Source organism: Vulpes vulpes, chromosome 4 (assembly GCF_048418805.1).
Source record: "Vulpes vulpes isolate BD-2025 chromosome 4, VulVul3, whole genome shotgun sequence".
Lineage (NCBI taxonomy): Eukaryota > Metazoa > Chordata > Mammalia > Carnivora > Canidae > Vulpes > Vulpes vulpes.
Genome location: NC_132783.1, coordinates 1,154,979 through 1,170,232, shown reverse-complemented (window position 1 = coordinate 1,170,232; position 15,254 = coordinate 1,154,979). Strand labels below are relative to the sequence as shown.

The 15,254-nt window shown below is 39.2% G+C and overlaps 1 protein-coding gene and 1 non-coding gene across 5 annotated transcripts in view; both read right to left on the bottom strand.

Moving 5' to 3' along the window:
• The window catches only part of INPP4B (inositol polyphosphate-4-phosphatase type II B), a 440,596-nt gene extending 432,345 nt beyond the window's left edge, over nucleotides 1-8,251 (bottom strand). For all 4 annotated transcript variants that reach the window (XM_072755181.1, XM_072755185.1, XM_072755179.1 and 1 more), the window contains exon 1: nucleotides 8,197-8,251. The gene's annotated coding sequence lies outside the window, so the exon portion shown is untranslated. The remainder of the gene's footprint in view (nucleotides 1-8,196) is intronic.
• On the bottom strand, nucleotides 1,571-1,674 carry LOC112911655 (U6 spliceosomal RNA). The gene has a single exon (XR_003233408.2). It is a non-coding gene; the product is annotated as a U6 spliceosomal RNA (small nuclear RNA).
• Nucleotides 8,252-15,254: the final 7,003 nt, after the last annotated feature.

Below are 15,254 nucleotides of genomic sequence, written 5' to 3'. Positions count from 1 at the left end.
TGTAGATTCCTCACTTAAAGGGTGAGATCTCCTTTCGGATGCCTTTCCTTGCTTCTAGTTATTGGTTTCACTCTACTGAATGGCTTCTCAATCTCAAAATCATTTCCCGGGCTTCAGGTCCCCCTCGCTGTCCACCTACTGGGCAAATCAATGCCAAGTGTGCAAGCCTTAATCACTCTCTGTCCTTCCTACAACTCCTCCCCTGCATCGTTCTCCTGTTTTCAGCGTGGAGGCTCCTGAGGGAGGGGAATTTGTCTGGGACAATTTCATCGAACATTAAATACCATGCACACTGACAGAGCTTCATAAATAATAAATGAGAACAGTAATAGCCTAGAACCCAGTTTTTTAATAGCAGGAATCCCTGGCCATTAAACATAAAACAGTTATATATATAGTTAAATGTATATGTGTACATATAACTATATACGGTGACCCTTCTCTGACCCCTGAAAGATAGAAGAACATGCGGTTTCTATACCATTTAAGAGCACTTTTATTTTTAAAACTAATTTCATCTTGAAATCAATAGGTGTAAGTGTGAAAAAGAGATGAGCAAGTAGCCAGCCACAGAAAATATTTACTTATTTTCAGATTTTTTTCCATTATCTTTTTAGGGACTTGTATCTACTCCTTGGTAGAAATCAAGGTGGAAAAATAATGAGAGATTTCATCATGACAGTCTATCGGAGGTCTGGCTAGCGTATTAATTTTGGCCATAACGTGTCAATCAGCTACAAAGGATCAGCTCAGCCACTGTGACAAGGATCAACAGCGGAGACATCTGAGCTCAGTTAATCTACCATGACATGCTCTGGGGTAGGATGCATACGGGAATATCACCTTCATTTTAAACCACTGCTGACTGCCTTGTAATATCTAGGGATCCATAATTAATAGCGAGGGATCCATAATTAATATCTAGGGATCCATAATTAATAAAATAACATCACTCTTCAGGAACTTGAAACATGTTATCTCCATCACTTAAAAATACAAGATAATTATGATGTCCTTCTTACTACGTCTTTCCTTTGCTTTATGATTTGTATAATGATGCATGCACGCATGTGAACTTAGAGTCTATAAAATATATAGGACAGCATGTAAAAAGTAGGCCAAAAACATATTTTATTACCACTTTACATAAAATGTTTAACAATATAAACAAAATTAACCTAGAGTGAAGAAGCTTTAACTTTTAAAAAATATTTTGGATAATAGAATACCGATGCCTTTGTGATGTGAAATCATGATTCTTCACAATGAAATCAATGTACTTCGGTGTTTAATTTACCTGCAAGTGCAAGAACTTCTACCTGCAGAAGTTTGAAAGCAAATTCTAGGGTTCAAATTGCCCATTAATATCGTTAAAATTTTTAAAAATATTACCCATTTGAATTTCAAATTCATGAAAAGAAAGAAAACACACACAAAAAAACTAGCAAGGATTTTATCTTGGTAGAAAATAATGCATAATTTTTGATTCATACATATTTATTTTCTAAATTCCTTGCCCTAAGGAAGTATTATTATTATTCACTACAGTACCAATGTTAGTAATAATAAGATACAAGTGAAATATGTACTTGGATTTGCATGTCATCCTTGCATGGGGCCATGCTAATCTCTGTATCATTTCGGTTTTAGTATATGTGCTGCTGAACCAGGCACGGACTAGGTACTTGCAAATAGTCATCAATCTTATCCAAGCTGTACTAGATTCCTTCTTACAGAACTCCTACAAAAACACGTTCCCACACAAACACACGCACAGAAACATGAACACCACCCTCCCTAGTGATCAAGAAATAAGATGCTGATACGAGCAGCAGCAAGTAACAGTGATAACCGACGCTGCTTTGCTATTTATAAGCCTGGGCGGGTGGTAAACGCGAGAGCGAGGCGTGCTTCAGGAGTCCTGAATCGATGAGCAGAGTCCATTACATGCATGTACTCCCTAGGCAGAGTTTCAAAACTTTATAAAAACCACTTTTCTTTTTTAGAGGGAGAGCATTTTGCATTGCCATCCCCGAAGCAACTTTACTGTGTAGTAATACATCGACTAGAGATGGCAAGTTAACGATTCATCTCACGTGATCATTGGGATGGTCTGTACCAGCAGCTCTGAAGGTAGGATCCCCAGATCCCGAGGGATCCCGGGAAACTTTTCAAGAGTTCTGTGAAATCGAAGCAATTCCCAATACATCATTTGTCCTTTTTACTGTGTTGGCTTGTGTCCTCTTTCACTATGTTGGCATTTGCACTGACGGTACAGATGCAACAGAATCACTGAGTGCTTACAACCGATTGAGGCAGTAGAGCCAACTGGTACTAGCAGACTATGTCGCCTTCATCCCCATGCACTATAATTCCAGTTTTAAGAATATCTTTGATGAATTAGTAAAAGTTCTTTATTTTTTCATTAAATCTTGGAACTTAAGGACACACTTTAATATTCCGTGTGACAAAAATTAAACATATCTATAAAGCACTTCTATATATGAAGTAGATAGCTGTATTGGTTATCCATTTCTGAATAGTTTACCCCAAAACCTAGCAGCTTAAAACAACACACGTTTAATATCTTGGTTTCTGTGGGTCAAGAATTCAGGTACTGCTTAGCTGGGTCCTCTGGCTCAGATTTCTTACAAGGATGCAATCAAGGTGCCACCTGGGACCACAAACACATCAAGGTCTAACTGGGGAGGGATCCATTTCCAACCTTATCCATGTGGTTGTTAGCAGGATTCAGCTACTTGAGGTCCTTGGACTGAGGTCCTCAGTTCCCTGCAGCTATTGGCCAGAGGGCACTCCCAGTTCTTGCCAGGTCGCCCTCTCCGTGGGGTCAAGCATTTGAGAAGAACCAGAGAGACAAATCCAGCAAGATGGAAATCATAGTCTTTTATAATCCAGTCACAGGAGTGACACCTCCTCATTTTTGCCATATTCTATTTGTTAAAAGCAAGTCATCAGCTCCAGCCCACATTCAAGGGGAGAGAGTGACACAAAGGCATGATTTCCTAGGGGTGAGGATCATTAAGAGCCATGTCAGAAGCTGCTGGCCATGTGGTCATCTCCGGGAAATACCGTTCACGTTGTACGTTCTTTTCATTATGTACCATTTTTACATGAGAGAATAATTTACCCGAAAAACATAATTATTCAGGCTTATTTTGCTGATATTTGCAGAATCGAGTGTTTCTTGACGACAAATTGAGTTTTGATACTTCAAGGAAAACAATGCTGATACTCAAAACTCAATGGAATTTGAATATTCAAAAGAATGCTAGAATTTTGTGTCTGGCAACAGTGTTTTAACAACTTACTGACATAAAATCCTTTTTAAAGGTTTTGTTAGCAATACTAAAGAACTGAGTTTTGATCTTGTATAATGAAATGTGTTAACATTTAGAAGATCTGCAAAAGCCAATGAGTCAATGTTTTTCAAACCACCAAATGGATGCCTTTCCAGAGTCAGGCCTACGTGCGTTTACGGGCAAGACAGACCAATGGCCTTAGCCATCCTGACAGGTGTGAAGTGTATCTCATTATGGTTTTGATTTGTATTTCTCCGATGATTAGTATCGTGAACATCTCTTCAGGTGTTTGTTGGTCCTCCAGATGTTTTTTTTTTTTGTTTTCTGTTTTGGAAAAATGTCTTTTTGAGTCCTCTGCCTCTTTTTAGTTAGATTATTTGTTTTTTGGTTTTGAGTTGAATAAGTTCTTTATGTATTTGGGATATTAACCCACTATCAGATATGTCATTTGTCAATATCTTTTCCAATTCAGTAAATTGCCCTTTTGTTTTGTTGACAGTTTCTTTAGCTGCAGAAGCTTTTTACTTTGATTTAGTCCCAGTAGCTTAAATTTGCTTTTATTTTCCTTGCCAGAGGAGGGATATTTAGAAAAATGTTTCTATAGCTCTTGTCAAATAAAGTGTTGCTTATGTTTTCTTCTAGGAATCTTACAGTCGAATGCTGAGAAATGTATAGAATTATTGAATCATTATATTGTTAATGCCTGAAACTAATATAACACTGTATGTTCATTATACCTGAATAATAAAAAAAAGACACACTAATGGATCTCATGTAACAGTGAGAAGTTCATTAATATGATTTCAGTTCCGCATTGCAACTCATCTTTAAAAAACTACTGCTTACAGAGTTCTAGTGTAATATCAAAGAAGAATATCCACAATTATCTGAAAAGGGCATTAAAATACTTCTTCCTTTACAACTATATAATATAATTATGAGAGGCTGGATCTTTTCCATATACTTCAGCCACAACAAATGGCAACAGTTTGAATGCTGCGAAAGCAGATATGAGAATCCAGCTGGCTTGTATAAAGCCAAACATTAAAAATATTTACAAATATCTATAAAAGGGCCACTATCTTCATAAAACTATTTTTGCTTTGGAAAATACAGTTTTTTTTCCATGAAAATATTTTTTATGTGAACATAAAATGGATTTACTTTTAAGTGAATTATTTAAGAATGCCTATTTTAATTCCTAGCATGATCAATATCGATAGATAACCCCACATAAACAAGAACTCTTTGGGATATCAAGATTTTTTTTTAAGATTGTAAAAAAGATACTAAGATCAAAATGCTTGAGAATCTTTGAGCTAGATTTTATTATTTAGGCAAAATAGACCCCAAATCTCAGCAGCTTGCACAAAACGATCTCTTACTCACACTACAAGTCCATTGGTGTCGGCTGAGGAAATGCGCTCATTATTTTCTCAGGAGGCTCATGGAGAGAATGTCTCATCAAGACTCCACACGTGTGGGAAACCTGGTTGTGCAGTTGGTTGAGCATTAGATTCTTGGTTTCAGCTCAGGTTGTGATCTCAGGGTTGTGGTCTCAGAGTCAGGGGATCAAGCCCCACTGTGGGCTCCATGCTTGGCAGGGAGTCTGCTGGGATTCTCTCTCCCTCACTCCTCAAATAAATAAATAAATAAATAAATAAATAAATAAACTTATATAATATATATAATATAATATATATAATATAATATATAATAATTTATTTATTTATTTATTTATTTATTTATTTATTTATTTATTTCAAGGTTCTACACTCCAACAAGAAAAATGGCAGTATGGCAAAATTCGCAAGGGGTTATAAACTTCACCTGGAAGTTACCTATGCTACTTCTACTAACTAATCATTTTTCTAAGAAAGCCGCATGGTCACACCTAACTTCAAGGGGGCAGTAACACACAATCCCACCATATACCCAAAAGAAAATCCATAAACATTTAGCAAACAACACTGACTACCATGTATGCCAATTCCAACCCATACATACCTGAAGCACTGAGTGAAAAAGGATTATGAGGCTGCATCTTAGATAGCTCCAGAAGCTTATCAGTTTTTTATTGCTGTTGAAACAAACTATCACCAATTTAGTGTGTCTTAAAGCAACAGAAATGTGTTCTCTCCTATGGTTCTGGAGGTCAAACATCCTAAAATCACTGTGGGCAGAGATTCATTTCTTCTGGTTTCTTTAGGGAATAATCAGTTTTCTGCCTTTTTTGGCTTCTAGAAAATGTGAATTATAGCAATATTTATCCCTTAAACCAAAAGTAATTGAGTACCTAAGGAATATTTTCCTTAAACCAAAAGTAATTGAGGGCAGCCCCGGTGGTGCAGTGGTTTAGCACCGCTTGCAGCCCAGGGCGTGATCCTGGAGACCCTGGATCAAGTCCCACATCGGGCTCTCTGAATGGTGCCTGCTTCTCCTTCTGCCTGTGTCTCTGCCTCTCTCTCTCTCTCTCTCTCTCTCTCTGCATCTCTATGAATAAATAAATAAATAAAATCTTTAAAAAAAAAAGTAATTGAGTACCTGGTAGATATGAGGCACTATTCTAAATGCTGGGGATGCTAGGCTGAACAAAAGTCAAAGCCCCAACTATCATAGGGCTTACACTCCAGCAGAAAAAAGAAAGAGGTAAATAAACTCACATATATGTTAAGACCTTGATATGTACAACCAAGATAATTAAGGCAGGAAAAAGTAATTGAGAATGATAGGAAAGGTGCTCTTTTAGATAAGTGGTCAGAAAAGGCCTTTCTGATCAGACAATTATTGAGTACATCGCTGAAAAAAGTGAAGGAACGAATCACAATATCTGGAAGAAGAACATCCAGGCATTAAAAATAGCAACCAAGAAGTCTTAATGTGGGAGGATGCTTGGAATGTCTGAGAGGCAGCAAGGAGGGCAGGGTGTGAGCTCCTTGATGAGAGGATGAGAGGAGGAGAGGAGGAGAGGAGGAGGTGAGCCCACGTGCAGTAATAATGCAGTGTCCTTAGGGCTATGATAGGGACCCAGCCTCTACTCTGGGAGGGACAGCCAAGGAACCATCTACTTGCAGGAGTGTTCTGCTACAGGGGACGTTGCTCAAGGGTCACTGACTACTGTGGGGAGAATATAACCCTGAGGCAAGCTTAAACGCCAGAAGACTAGTCAGAGGTTATTGCAATAACATAGGCCGGAGATGATGTTGATTTAGATGAAAGCTGTAATGGTGGAGGTGGTAAGAACTGTCTGGATTCTGGATATAGTTTGAAAAAAGTCAACAGACATTCTAACGGATAAAATGATGAGGGTATGAAAGAGTCATTGCCAAAGGAGTCGTTACCAAGAAAAGTGGTCACTCTTTAAAACAGAGAGGAAAGCAGAGGGGAGGGAGGAGGGGAGGGGAATCGGAAGGGGAAGGGGTAGGGATGGGAGGATAGAAGAGGACAGGAGGGGACGGGGACGGGAGGGAACAGAAGGAAAAGGCCTTCATCCAACTTCTCAGTTGAAACATGTTTGTGTCAGAATGAATAGATTTTCCTGGGAAACTAATGCTGTGACTTAGGGAAGTTCTTGGATATCAGCCAGAAGAATGATAAATCTTACATAAACAAGACATGCTTATCTAGCATCAAAAACTTGGGAAAAAAAAAAAAAAGACTTGAAATGGTGTTAGGTCAATCTGCCACGGTAGCTGCTGGTGCGCATTTGCGTAGCCTATGAGAAATCATTTCTCTTTTATGAGTGCAAGGTGATGATGTAGCTTTCAACACTATTATAACGTGATTTCCTATTATCTGAGCCACACCTGAGTAAAATGGCCCTGGCCTTCTCCGAACAGAATACAGTTTCTCTTGAGCAGATATTTTTAACAAGCCTGTATGAAGGTCACCTTTGCTGCCAATTCCACAGTCGCAGGCTAAGGGGAAAGACCACACCAAATGAAGCAAGACCCTAGTGAGAGGTGGACTGTGTCTCCAAAGGAGACAGAATTTGCAAAGGCCAGTTCTCAATTTCTTCGCAAAATATTGACATTAATGCATTGATTAGGCTGGATAAAATTAATAAGCAAACAAACACATTATTCATCCATTTTTAGTGCATGGGAAGATTTTAAATACATGATTTTTTTTTTTTTAATTTACTTTTGTCTCAACCGCCAGACATTGAATCCTGAGTCAGGCTGCACTGAGAACAGACCTCAGAAAATTGTGTTACAGATATCTCATTTCTATTTTCAATTTATCACCACGTTCCTTTCATTTTCTGATTATTACTAGGATGTATCCCCTTGTCCCTGATGCCACCATCACCATCCTGGAGCAAGCTAGCGTCATCGGTGGCCCAGGAATAACGAGGTCCTCCCACCTGATCTCTGCACCCATCTCGCCCAGCTCCAATCTTTCTTTGCAGAACAACTGGGATGATTCTCTTCAAAACTCAAATTGCATATTATTTTTCAGCTTAAAAGCATTCAAAGGCCTCCTAGTCCACAGGGTAATGAACATCCACTGGAGACCTGTGCATGCATGTGACAGGCCTCTCCACCCCCTTAGCGGGAGGCCACTGTTTCTCTTATTGCTCTTGGCTCTGCCCTTTGCAGGCCTCGCTCAGCTCCCCAGCATTCCGGTGTCGTTGCACAGGCTGCGCCCCTTGCTGGGACAATGTTTGTCTCCACCTGCTGCTAGCTCCTCTCTCTTTCAGGTCTCTAACCATCCTGTTCTTTTTCAGAGAACCCTAGTCTCAGTCAGAGAACCCAAGAAGATGAGATCTCCCTGTTACATGTTCTAATCATCCCCTGTTCCCCCAGCTCACAGCACTTCTAAAGGCAGCAACTTTCAAGTGTGCAATTATTTGATTAATGGTTGTCTCCCTTACCAGACAGCAAGCTTCGAGAGGGAGGGACTCGACGTCAGTTAAAGCTCAGCAGCCTGCCACAGAGTAAGATAGATACTCAGTAACTATTTGGTGAAAAAAAAAAAAGGCGCATATAAATTATTCACAAAACAAAGGAAACATTTAATAGAAGTTAGTAGAGTAAGAGTAAGAACGGAATATATCAAAATACTTGGATAAACACGAAACATATATTTAGAATCTAGAAATTTACGTAATCAGCTATAATTGTGAAATGGATAATTGGATGAAAAGAGGCTTGGTAAAGTCAGATCTTTTGATTTCATTCAAAGGCAACTCACCTGTTCACCCGCTGCCTTATGTAATTGGAGAAAATCTTACAATTTTTTGCTGTATATTAACAGCTATAAACCATAATGGTAAGTATGAGGATTTTTTTTTTATATATATTAGTGCTAAGAAAGAGATTCCGATGCCGCTAATTAATGCACTTAGAAGGCAAATGAAACACACGTCAGGAACAGAGCCTCAAGAAATAAGTGAATCAGAAAATCATTTCAGTGCATGGTGCCCAGAATTATAGGTCTAAAAAGTGATTGTGCCATTCACCCTTTTATCTTTGGAGGACAATGTCCAAGATGTATTGCAAATATATCATCCGTCTTACAATCTGAATGAGTTCAATCTCAGTTGCATGAATACACACACGAGACAAATGCTCTCCGTGCTCAGCAGCAATCTTAAAGCTTTTCTTAAAATACAGTCTGCTTTCAAATCAGCGTAGGACAAATTTGTGCATCCTTCCAAGAGGACTGTACCGTGGCTCTCTGATCTTTATTTAGCTTAAAGATTCAAAACAATAAGCTCTCCAACATTTGTCGTGATATTTAACAAATAGAAACCAGTGTCGCTCTGGATTCTAAAATGTACCAAAACACTTCTAAAAAATCAAATAAAAACAATGTCGAGTTTTATAGTTGACCCCAAATCTCCCTATGAACATAGTAAAAATGGTTGACATTTTTAGGAGTAATTCTATTCTATTCTATTCTATTCTATTCTATTCTATTCTATTCTATTCTATATTATTTGTTTATTTATGTATTTATTTGAGAGAGAGAGGGAGTATATGCAAGACACAGTGAGTGGGGGAGATGGGTAGAGGGAGAGAGAGTCTTACGCAGGCTCCACGAACACAGGGCTCAGGGCTCGATCTCGTGACCCTGAGAACATGACCTGAGCTGAAATCAAGAGTCAGATGCCTAACTGACTGAGCCACCCCGAGGCCCCAGGGGTAAGTCCATTCTTAATCACTTACCTCAATTCCCAGATTATACTCTTTACAAGACTAGACTTAGAAAAACAGTTTTATTTGAGGAACAAAGCGAGGTGAAACAGAGCAAAACTGTAATGCAAATTTCATCTTGACCTCATTAGCAAAATGCTTACTTACTTAAACAAATGAGATAATATGTTCATAAGAAGCTGCAAGAATGTGACCTGCCTTTAAACGTTGTGAAGATGATCCATGAACACCCAAACCTCACCCTTGCCTCTGAACGCGTACATCCAGGGCCACTGTGCTAGTCGTCAGTGCCAGTCACCAAATATCGAGTAGATGCTCTGATAGTACAGAATTCGCAAGGTTTCTCTGCCTTTGCCACTGACTGGCTGAGCTGCAGATTGCAGAAACTCCTTCATCTTCGTCTCCAGCTGTAAAGATTTTGATTAGCACCCCAGCCAATCCACTGTGGACGTGTATCTTGAGGGAGAAACATGCTTTTGTTCTTTTAAGCCTTTAAAAAGTTGAATTTGTTTTTTCTTTTTTTATTTTTTAATATTTTTTATTTTTTTATTTTTATTTTTTTATAAATTTATTTTTTATTGGTGTTCAATTTGCCAACATATAGAATAACACCCAGTGCTCATCCCGTCAAGTGTCCCCCCTCAGCACTTCTCTAGCATAACACAGCCCATCATGAGTGATCCACATTTGCAAACTTGAGTCATCAGAAATAATTTCAAATTTTATATTATGCCTATACATGAAAATGTATTTATTTATATTTATATACGGGCATCATAGAATAAAAGGGGTCCAAGTATGCAAAGGTTGTAGAATGTCACCAGGTTTCAGTTTATTAAAATTCCTTACCTCTACAACTCTTTTAAATTTTCCTTTAAACTTTTTAACTTTTGAACTTTTTTTTTTTCCTGAGAGAGGAAAACTATATGTATTTCTATGATTATCTAATAGTAAGTGCATTTGTTGTACTCTTTTCCACAGGGACAGCATAATTTACTTGTTACTGAAAATAATGCCATTTGTTCTTAAATAAAATACACTGCCTCGGAAGTAAGAGTTCTTTCTCCAGTGTAATGCTCATATTAAAATATCTAAAACAACTTTGATTTTCATACATCACCAAAAGGAGCCCACATCACCGTGGAGGACTGTACGAATGACTACCCCTATGCACAATTTGTTTAGCAACATCAAACATTAGAAATGTCATGAGTCCGTTGATGATTCAACAACCGTCCCTGAGCACCCGGAAATGCGTCCTCTGTCTGCTGCTACTGTTCCTTGAGTTACGTAATAACTCAGAGACAGAGAAGCTGGGGGAGAGTTTAGTTCATCCACCTACACGGGGAGAGGTAAATCCGGTTCTCTTGCTTCCAGACAAATGTCCACAATTTTCACGTCATTTCGACAAAAACCAGTTTCCAAGCAGGCACTCCCTTCACCTCAGGCAGTCTACTATTTCACACCCATGGCAGGTCTCTACCCTCTTCCTAGGAGGATCTGTACATAAATGAGAATAAGCCGTACGACAGGAAAGCGAAAGTGAGCAGTTTCTTTGCCATGGTTGCTATTCTTGGTTTATTGAGTAGAAATGCAAGGAAAATAATCAAGCTATAGCAATTCTCCCACCTGCAATACGGGGCTAATCATAAGTCACTTCAAAGAAATGTGGGGTTAAAATGAGCTAATCCATACAGACTGCCTGGTGCCTAGTGGTTCCATAAATCATAATTGTTGTTACGGTAAAAATAGTAATAAATAAAATGATAATTTGTAAGGACAGTGTTATCTAAATCCATAAATTACATATGTGTAGACATTTCCCAAGTTTATCTCAATCGTCTCCTTTATTTCCACCCCATATTCTTTTTCCGAGGAAATTTCACTCAGTCTCCAGGCATCCATGATCAATTCTAAAAAACAGACCCAAATTTACATACTCAACCCTGATTTTCAAGCTGAAATTTCCAATTCCCTCTAGAACATTTCCAACTGGATGCATCATCGTTTCCCCAGACTCCTTACGTCTACGTCGTGTGTCATATCCGCGATCCTGTGCTGGCCTTAGACTTGGGTGAGGATGGCCCTTATCTTAGGGCTTGACTTAGAGGGGTTTGCTCCTACCCTTCTCTGACTGCCCCCCTCTCCACGGAGCAACACTTTGCAGGACTAAAAGGTATCGTCACCATACAGATCTTTCTTGACCTTCTGTGGAATTATGTCCTGATAAACCCATCATAAATTGAAAATAGCCTGAGTCAAAAATGCATTGAACACACCTACCCTAATGAACAGCATAGCTTAGCCTCGCCTACTCTAAATGTTCTCAGAACACTTACATTAGCCTACAGCTGGGCAAAAATCATGTACCATGCAGGCTATTTTATGATCAAGCATTGAGTATTTCATGTAATTTGTTGAACACGGTACCAAGAGTGAAAAACAGAATGGTCATATGGGTAAAGAGTGATTGCAAGTGTTTCAGCGGTTTACGTCTGAGAGCGCATGGCTGACCGGGAGCTGTGGTTCACTGTTGCTGCCCAGGATCACGAGAGAGTATCATACTGTATATCACTAGCCGAGGAAAAAAATCAAAATTCCAACTTCAAAGGGTGACGCTTACTGAATCTGAATCACCTTTGCACCATCATAAAGTTGAAAGTCGAACCGTCATGAGCTGGGAGCCATCTGTATAGTGATACCATAATTACCCTATTTTTTTTTTCCCAAAGCAAGTAAAATTGTTGACAGATTAATAGGATAATAGCAAGTTTCCCAATTATCCGTGTAAGAATCAAGCGTTCAACACTTGGTTCATGAAAGCCAACAAAGTCTTCTATTTAATATTTCTATTAACAGTGCTGGCTGATTTGCGAAATCTCTTTTCTGTCTGTGCCTTGATAATTAGCTCTTTTCCCCCTCTGCATTCTCACTTCAGAAAACATTTCTGACTTTAACTTCTCAAAATTGGAACTGAACAATTTCTAAGCAGGAAAAGGATAAATGACCATTAATTCAACTGATAATTAACCACCTGAAAAATCAACAAAAGACTGTGTGTCATCATCATTTCCTGCCTTTCTAGAATTTTGGATTTTATTTTCCTCTTAGTAGAAATTATCTTCTGAAATCAAAAGAAGTGGCAGCTGCACATGGAGTACTGTGCCTCAGCATCTCCAGAGCTGAAGATGCCTCTTCCTGTACTTCTCGGCATCTGGAAAAATGGGAACTTTCCTTCTATCATCAATGAGCTTGACTCCAAGCAGGCGAAATAACCAAGGACGAGAGAGCTGAGGCTGACTTTCCTTTTCGCCTCTGCTGAAGGACCTGTCAGGTCTCGTGGGCAGACTCCAGACTTCACTTTCCTCATCTTTCAAATGTGTCTCCCTCCCACATCTAAATCTCTGCTCCTATCTACGTGACCTATCAATTTGTGGGAACTTTAAACACACTACAAAGTGACATTTTTAGGAAAAAAAAAGGTTCAATATGCTTTTCCTCATTTGCATGTGTGTTATGAATCATGAGACCATCTGATGTGGGAAAACATGATAAAGAAAGACAAAAACACAAACAGCAGCCAACTCATTTAAGTAAACTCATTTAAATGATGAATCTTTTGGTATCATTGATCCGTTGTTATTGGATAAGCTCTAATCAAGGAAGCAGGTATGTATGCAGGGCACACCCGGCCTCGGCAATGCCTAATTACTTTCGGAAAAGGCCACCTTTCCTCTGATAAGCGTGTCGTTCTCAGAATACCTCGTGCCCTTCCTCACCTACAACTTTCCAAATGCTGTTGTTTTCTTCAGAGTTGCCTCATTTGTCTAGAAAATCCCTACCTGCTTGAAGACGAAGTTCTTCTCCTTCAGAGAGCCTGCCCTGGTGGCTCCCAGGAAGGACTGAGTAGGCAGGTTGGTCTGTCCTGCTAGACAGCGAGGATCTCTGCATTTCCGAGCCTAATGGAGAATTGGGCATATAGATGGAACTCAACGTAATTTAATAAATAATAGATAATTCCTCCCAGTGAAAATATTTTTCAAGACTTCTGTTATTGCTTTTTCTCATAGTTTGACACTTCAGTGCTATTCCATGGAATTACCAAAGGTCAACTTTTTATCTTCCTTGTGCCCTTGTCTCTTATAATCTTAAAACCGTGTTGCTGCCACAAAAAGCAGACGGCCACGCATTACTTCTATCTCGTGTATTTGAAGTGAGTCGTGGTCTTACCTAATGTGCTCTCCGTGTTGGCCCAAGTATCCAGTATGATGTTCAGCCACACTTGATGTTTTGCACAAAACTTGCATTTTCCCTCGAATGTTCTGTTAATGTGAGAAGCCAAATTGTAGTACTGTGAAACTGGTGTTTATAGTGAGCGCTCTCATGCGTCATAGTAGTCAATAATTAACGTCTACAATAGACATTTTCCAGAACAAGTTGAAGGTGCTTGAACAATTTACAGGATATGCTGTGTTTTTAAGTGATTAATTTTGGAAGTACTACTTCAGCCTGATAAATACTATCATGTTGTAAATGTCAACGACCTTTATCAGCTGCCTGAAGACAGATTTTTATTGATACCCGATATATTGGTCCAATGTATGATTTAAGGTAAAAGTCATGAGCTACTTCCTCAATGCTGAAATGAATCTTTAAATACACCCAATTCAAAAATGGGCAGAGGACTTGAATAGACATTTTTTTTCCCAAAGAAGACGTACAGATGGCCAACAGATACATGCAAAGATGCTCAACATCTCTAACCATCAGGAAAATGTAACTGAAAAGCACAATGAGATATTACCTTGTACCTGTCAGAATGGCTAACGTCAAAAAGAGAAGAAATGCATGTTAGCAAGGATGTGGAGAAAAAGGAACTGTCGTGTGCTACTGGTGGAAATATAAATTAGTATTAGCCACCGTGGAAAACATTATGGAGGTTCCTCAAAAAATTAAAAATAGAAATACCATATAATGCAATAATTGTAGCACTAGGTATTTACCCAAGGAAAATGAAAGCACTAATTCAAATATATGCACCCCCGTGTTTATTGCAGCATTATTTACAAGAGCCAAGATATGGAAGCAGCCCAAGTGTCCGCTGATAGACACATGGGTAAGAAAACTGTGGCACAGAGACAGATATAGATAAAGATAATGAGGTATCACGCAGACAAAAGAAAGGATGAGCTCTTGCCATCTGCAACCACATGGATGCATCTAGAGGGTATTATGCTAAATGAAACAAGTCAGACTGACAAAGACAAATACCATAGGATCTCACTTATATGTGGAATCTACAACAATAAAATAAACCAAAAACAAACAAACAGCAGAATCAGACCTATAAATACAGAGAACAAACTGTGGTTGTCAGAGGGGAGGAGGTGGTGGGATGGACAACATGGGTGAAGGGGAGGGGACGTATAGGCTTGCAGCTATGGATGCATGAATAAGTCAGGGGGATAAAGGCGCACGTGGGGATTGTTGGATCCCTGCGCTGTACACCTGATAATGTGACGTTGTGTGTCAACGAGACTCAAATTTAAAAATATTTTTCACGTACCCCACTGGAATTGTCCTACTGCTCCCTGAATTTGGTTTTGCTGAACTCAGGAGAGAGTGGGGAGCGGAAATGAAACAGCCCATGTCCCTCGACAGATGATGGATAGAGAAGCTGTGGTCTCTGTATACAGCGGGATATTCCTCAGCCGTCAGAAACGGCAGACCCCCACCAAGTGCTTCGACGTGGATGGACCTGGAGGGTGTGATG